Source organism: Solanum stenotomum, chromosome 1 (assembly GCF_019186545.1).
Source record: "Solanum stenotomum isolate F172 chromosome 1, ASM1918654v1, whole genome shotgun sequence".
Taxonomy (NCBI): Eukaryota; Viridiplantae; Streptophyta; class Magnoliopsida; order Solanales; family Solanaceae; genus Solanum; species Solanum stenotomum.
In genome coordinates this window covers 45,287,126-45,294,372 of record NC_064282.1, presented here as the reverse complement: position 1 = coordinate 45,294,372, position 7,247 = coordinate 45,287,126, and the positions used below count along the sequence as shown (strand labels likewise).

At 42.6% G+C, this 7,247-nt stretch overlaps 1 pseudogene; it reads left to right on the top strand.

Annotated features, from left to right (window-relative positions):
* Positions 1 to 1,139: 1,139 nt before the first annotated feature.
* LOC125853358 (uncharacterized) lies at positions 1,140 to 7,247 on the top strand (annotated as a pseudogene).

The window sequence follows — 7,247 nt, the reverse complement described above, 5'->3', positions numbered from 1 at the left end:
TTTTCGAGGCTTTCTGTGGAGATCTGAGAGGTAGCTGTTTGTCATCTCAACGAACCTCCTTACTCCTGTTTATGATTTTGTTTTTACTTGAAAGACAACATCATTTGAGACTTGCATATTTTATTTCAATTCTAGTATTTACATTAGAGACTTGTGCACATGACAACCAGGTTTTGGGGATAGAATTAAGTTGACTTGTTTTCGTAATAGTAATTGTTATTGAACTTTGCTTTATTTCCGCACTTTATAGAAATGATTGGGTTTTAGGCTGACTTGTCTTGGTGGGATACGACGAGTGCCATCACATCCATTTTTGGGTCGTGACAAAATGGTATCAGAGCCCCAGGTTCATAGGTCTCACGTGCATACAAGCCGAGTCTACATAGAGTCTCAAAGATCGGTACAGAGACGTCTGTACTTATCTTTGAGAGGCTATAAAGACTATTAGGAAACTTCCTTTTTGTTCATTCTTTCTCATCGTGTGTGGTTACCTTCTTTAGTACTGAGCTATTGTATACTCTTTTGACAGATGACGAGGACTAGAGCGACTATTACTGGTGGTAGAGGGGAGACACTTCCCGATGCAGTTGTTGAGACAACTAGGGGCAGGGGTAGAGCCCGAGCTAGAGGCCGTGCTCGTGGAACGACATTAGCTAGAGGTCGTGGCCGTGGAGCAGCACTATTGAGAGGTCGTACTAGAGAGGCCTCTTCTGAGCCTCAGATTGATGACAGAGAGGACCAGGTTCCTCCAGAGCCTTCAGTCACACCTTTACTTCAAGATACATTATTGAGGGTGTTAAGTGTGCTTGAGAGCTTTACTCAGGGTGGTGGTGCGACCGCCATACCACAAGACCATCAGACTAGAGGGGGGGCTCAGACCCAAGAGCAACAGGAAGCTCCAGTTATTTAGGATGCGGTGGGGCAGCCACCAAAGGATCATGTGGTTGAGAATGATCTTGCACCAGCAGTTGGGGGTCAAGGTGCACCATTGGTTGTTTTGACTGAGGATGAGCAGCGTAGGTATGAGAAATTTCGAAAGATGGACCCACCTCAGTTTCAGGGTGGGAAGAGTGAGGATGCTCATGAGTTTCTCACTACATGCCGAGAGTTGCTAGAGGTTGTTGGATTAGCTGAGTCACATGGGGTTCGATATGCTACGCTTCAGCTTCGTGGACCAGCGAGAGAGTGGTGGAGAACTTATTCGGGGGCTTTGCCAGTTGGATCTCCTCCAGCGACTTGGGAGAGGTTTTCCAGNTGGGAAGAGTGAGGATGCTCATGAGTTTCTCACTACATGCCGAGAGTTGCTAGAGGTTGTTGGATTAGCTGAGTCACATGGGGTTCGATATGCTACGCTTCAGCTTCGTGGACCAGCGAGAGAGTGGTGGAGAACTTATTCGGGGGCTTTGCCAGTTGGATCTCCTCCAGCGACTTGGGAGAGGTTTTCCAGTGCCTTTCATGACCGTTTTATCCCTTGGAGTGTGAGAGAGGAGAGTCGTTTGAGGTTTGAGAATCTGAGACAGGACAGCTTATCAGTTACAGAGTATGAGGCCCGTTTTTGCCAGTTGTCTAGGCATGCTTTGGCCATTATTCCAGACGAGACAGAGAGGATCCATAGATTCGTGAGGGGGCTGACTTTCTCTATCAGATTGGCTGTGTTTAGAGCATCTAGAGAGGGCGCTTCCTTCCAGTCCATTGTGAGTGCCGCTAAAGAGGTGGAATTGATAGAGAGAGAAGAGTTTGGGGACCCTAAGAGAGTCCATACATCAGGTCAGTTTCATGGCGCTTCATCTGGAGGTAGGGGATCACACAGAGGAAGTGGTTCCTTTTAGCAGCGAGGACCCGTCCATGCATCTATGCCGACATCCGAGGGTGGTCAGATACCTCGGGGTTCTTATAGCTTGGGTCACGGTTCACAGCAGCGACCTATGGGGCGAGGCAATTATAGTGGGTTTTCAGGGTCCTCACAGCAGTTCCCGGGATAAAGATTTTTCTTTTCTTGTGGTGATCCCGATCACCTGATGCGACAGTGTACTTCCCAGAGGGGTCGTGGAGGGTTCCAACCTAATTTTTCATTTCAGGCTAGACCATCGGTACCACAGGGTAAAGGCCGAGGCAGAGTTCAGTCAGGTAAGGGCGGTAGAGCTTCTAGTAGTGGTGTTGCAGCTCAACAGAGTGGGGGTAGAGTTACCACCTATGGTGGAGGTAGCTGGAGGGGCCACTGTTATGCTTTCCCCGGGAGACCCGAAGTGGAGACTTCTGATGCTGTTATTACAGGTATCATCCCAGTATGCCATCGATCTGCTTCTGTATTGTTTGATCTAGCGTCTACATTCTCTTATGTGTCCACCTATTTTGCTGCTGAATTTGATATGATATGTGATAGCATGACTGTACCTATTCGTGTTTCTACACCCGTGGGTGAGCCCTTAGTGGTGGATCGAGTGTATCGATGTTGTCTTGTTTCTCTAGCGGGGTATGATACTTGGGTAGATTTAATCATTCTGGGGATGGTAGACTTTGATGTTATCTTGGGTATGAATTTGCTTTCTCCTTATCATGTTGTCCTTGATTGTAATGCTAAGACTGTGACTTTAGCAATGCCTGGTGTTCCGAGGGTTGAGTGGAAAGGTGTTAATGGCTCTTATCCTAGCAAGGTCATCTCCTTTATCCGTGCTCAGAGATTGGTGGAGAGAGGGTGTTTGTCTTACTTAGCTTTTATTCGAGACACCAGTGTTGAACCACCTTCCATGGATTCTGTTCCCGTGGTTCAAGAGTTTCTCGATTTATTCCCTTCTGATCTTCCAGGTGTTCCTCCCGATAGGGATATTGATTTTGCTATTGATTTGGAGCCGGGCACTAAGCCCATTTCTATTCCTCCCTAGCGTATGGCTCCAGCAGAGTTGAAAAAGTTGAAGGATCAGTTGCAGGATTTATTGAGTAAGGGGTTTATTCGCCCTAGTGTGTCACCTTGGGGTGCCCTTGTGATGTTTGTGAAGAAGAAGGATGGGACTATGAGGATGTGTATTGATTACAGACAGTTAAACAAGGTAACAGTGAAAAATAAGTATCCTCTTCCCCGTATTGATGACTTATTTGATCAGCTACAGGGGGCATCGTTGTTCTCTAAGATTGATTTGAGGTCTGGGTATCATCAGTTGAAGATTAGGGCATCAGATGTCCCTAAGATAGCTTTTCGGACTCGGTATGGGCATTATGAGTTCTTAGTAATGTCCTTTGGATTGACTAATGCCCCTGCAGCATTTATGGAGTTCATGAACGGGGTGTTTTGACCATATCTTGATTATTTTGTGATTGTCTTCATCGATGACATCTTGGTTTACTCCAAGACTAAGGAGGACCATGTCCGACACTTGAGGATTTTACTTCAGAGATTGAGGGAAGAGAAATTGTATGCCAAGTTCTCAAAGTGTGAGTTCTGGCTTAATTCTGTGGCATTCTTAGGACACATGGTGTCCAAGGAGGGTATTAGAGTAGATCCGGCCAAGATTGAGGCAGTTAGAGGCTGGACGCGGCTTACTTCTCCTACTGAGATTCGGAGTTTTATGGGATTGGCAGGTTATTACCGATGATTTGTTTAGGGTTTCTCTACTATTGCAGCTCCATTGACTAGATTGACTCGATAGGGTGTGGGTTTTCAGTGGTCTGATGAGTGTGAGGAGAGTTTTCAAAGCTCAAGACTTTGCTGACTTCGGCTCCTGTGTTGACTCTACCCGAGGAGGGCGTAGACTTTACTGTGTATTGTGATGCTTCATGAGTCAGTTTGGGTGGTGTATTGATGCAGAAGGGGAAGGTGATTGCTTATGCTTCTAGGCAGTTGAAGACCCATGAGAAGAACTACCCTACTCATGATTTAGAGTTGGCAGCTGTCGTATTTGTACTTAAGTTATGGCGTCATTATTTGTATGGGGTGCATTGCGAGATATTCACTGATCATCAGAGTCTTCAGTATATCTTTAGTTAGAGGGATCTGAACTTAAGGCAGCATAGATGGCTTGAGTTGCTGAAGGACTATGATGTGACCATTCTATATCATTCGGGGAAGGCCAATGTTGTTGCCGATGGTCTGAGTAGAAAGACTCCTAGCATGGGAAGTCTTCTAGCACTTAGTATTGAGGAGAGACCATTGGCTAGAGATGTTCAGATGTTAGCTAATAGTCTTGTCCGATTGCAGATCTTAGAAGAGAGTGATGGGATGATTGCTTTTATTGAGGCTCAGTCTTCTTTAGTCGAGCAGATCCGTGCACACCAGTTTGATGATGAGAAGTTATGTCTCATTCGAGAAAGAGTATTGAGAGGGAAAGCCAAGGAGGCCGTCCTTGATTCTGACGGTGTCTTGAGGATCGGAGGCAGGATTTGTGTGCCCAAGACGGGAGAGTTGACTAGACTGATTCTTGAAGAGGCCCATTGTTCCCGATATTCTATCCATCCGGGAGAAGCGAAGATGTATCATGATCTGAGTCAGCATTACTGGTGGTGTGGGATGAAGAGAGATATTTCAGACTTTGTTTCTAGGTGTTTGACTTGCCAACAGGTCAAGTGTGAGCACCAGCGTCCTGGGGGTGTATCTCAAAGGATGCCTATTCCTACTTGGAAGTGGGAGCGGATCACTATGGACTTTGTTGTGGGTTTGCCTACCACAGTGGGTGGTTATGCCTCCATTTGGGTTGTTGTTGACAGGCTGACCAAGTCTGCCCACTTCATTCCGGTTCGGGTGAAATATACAGCAGAGAAGTTAGCCGAGCTATATATCAGTCAGATTATGCGACTACATGGGGTTCCTATTTCTATTATATCATATCGAGGTTCACTATTTACTTCTCACTTCTGGAAGGCATTACAACATGGTTTGGGTACTCAGCTAGATATGAGTACAGCCTTTCACCCTCAGACAGATGGTTAGTCCGAGCGGACGATTCAGGTGTTGGAAGTCATGCTCCGAGCATGTGTGATCGATTTTGGTGCTAGATGGGATCGACATTTACCCTTAGCAGAGTTTGCCTACAATAACAGTTATCACTCTAGTATTCAGATGGCCCCATTTGAGGCGTTGTATGGCAGACGATATAGGTCTCCGATCGGTTGGTTTGATTTGGCAGAGATGGACTCTTTGGATCCTAACTTGCTTAGAGATGCTATGGAGCAAGTCCGTAGGATTTAGTATAGACTGTTGACAGCCCAGAGTCGACAGAAGAGTTATGCAGACCGGAGAGTTAGAGCCTTAGGGCCCGTTTGGCCATGCGATATGATATCATGATATGGAATCATGATATGGTATTATGATATGGAATCATGAGATGAAATTGAAGGTTTGTTTGGACATGCGATATGGAATTTTTGTGTTGTATATTTTCTTATAAACAAAAAAATCTCATAAGTTGTACAACTATTAAAATAGCCCCAATTTTTTATTCAATCTTATCAAATAAATAAAAAATTACAAAATCGCATAATAAATTATTACAAAGTTATTTGTTCTCCACTTAAGTAATTGTTTTATCGAACTTTAATTTAATAAAAAAAATGGAACATAAATTGTAGTGTACTAGTCTTTAATATAATCCTCCCACATAGTACAAACAATTTCCTCACGTTGAACTTGCATTTCTCGATCATGTGACCGAGAAGACGAACCAACATTGTTACTTTGAGCCATTTGTTGGTCAATATCCTCCGCAACTATATCTTCATGTTCATAGACCATAAATATTTCATCACTACTTTGGTATTTTCGCAAATAATTATGTAACACTGCACAAGCTATGACAATTTTCACTTGTGTATCAATATCATAATGGTTCATGCCTTGTTTCAATATTCTAAATCTATTTTTCCAAGCTCCAAAAGTCCGTTCAATCACATTGCGCAGAGATGAATGCCTATAATTAAATAGTTCTTTGGCATTTTGAGGCTCTCTTTCACTTCCTCGATAATCTTGCAAATGATAGCGTAGTCCTTTGTATGGAACTAAAAATCCTTTTGTGTTTCGGAAACTGCATCAACAAAATAATATTTATCTACCAAAAAACATTTTATAAAGAATTACTAAAAGCATATGTGACGTAAATGAGACAGTTTTGTGTAAACAAATAATATTTATTCTAAGGATGTAATTTAAAGTTACCATGTGGCAGAAATATGTAACTAAATACTGATAACTTACACATAAAATATAAATGTGCACTTATTAAGGCCATAAAATAAATTTATTAATGTGATTGAAATTTTACCTTAAACCAAGGCCAAAATCGAGTATTATGTCGAATTTTGGAATGTACACCAGTCATATTTTTTGGTTGTATAAATGTTGGTGCTATCTTACTAATTGCCTCGACAACTATTTTAACATGCCAGTTAATTGTTTCAAGTGAATATTGAAAAGTTTCACAATCGTGAGGTGTGAGTTAAAGTGACTATATGTGGGTGCGAATAATAAATTTTATGTCGGTGAGAATAATAAATTTTAAAAAATAATGATGTGATTATAAATTTTATTTACATATGAAACAAATGGTTAGTAGATATAAATGTGGAGTTGTTTTAACAAAATATAAACTAATGGATCAAGTATTGTATTAAAATATCTCAAATCATGATATAAAATCACCATGTAATTCCATATCATGGTTTTTGGAGAATATGATATCACCTCTCATGATATGAAATCATGAGATGAAATCAGCGTAAAATTGCATGACCAAATGTTGATTTTATCTCACAATATCATATCGTGATATGGTATCGCATGGCCAAACGCCTACTTAGTGTTTATGGAGGGCGATCATGTTTGGCTTAGAGTGTCACCTATGAAGGGTGTGATGCGATTCGGCAAGAAGGGCAAGCTTAACCCTAGATTCATTGGACCTTTTGAGATTTTGAGTCGAGTGGGAGAGGTGGCCTATAAGTTGGCCTTGCCACCTAGTTTGTCGGTAGTTCATCCTTTTTTCCATGTCTCTATGCTTCGGAAGTATATTACGGATGAGTCACAAGTGCTTTCACTCGATTCAGTGGAGTTGGGTCCAGACTTGACATTTGAGGAGGAACCTATAGCTATATTGGACAGGCTGGTTCGAAAGCTTAGGACCAAGGAGATTGCTTCAGTGAAGGTGCAATGGAAGCACCGATTAGTGGGAGAGGTAACTTGGGAGATAGAGTCTGATATGCGTGCCAGATATCCTCAGCTTTTTGAAGCTTCTGGTACATTCTTTCACCTTATGTTCGAGGACTAA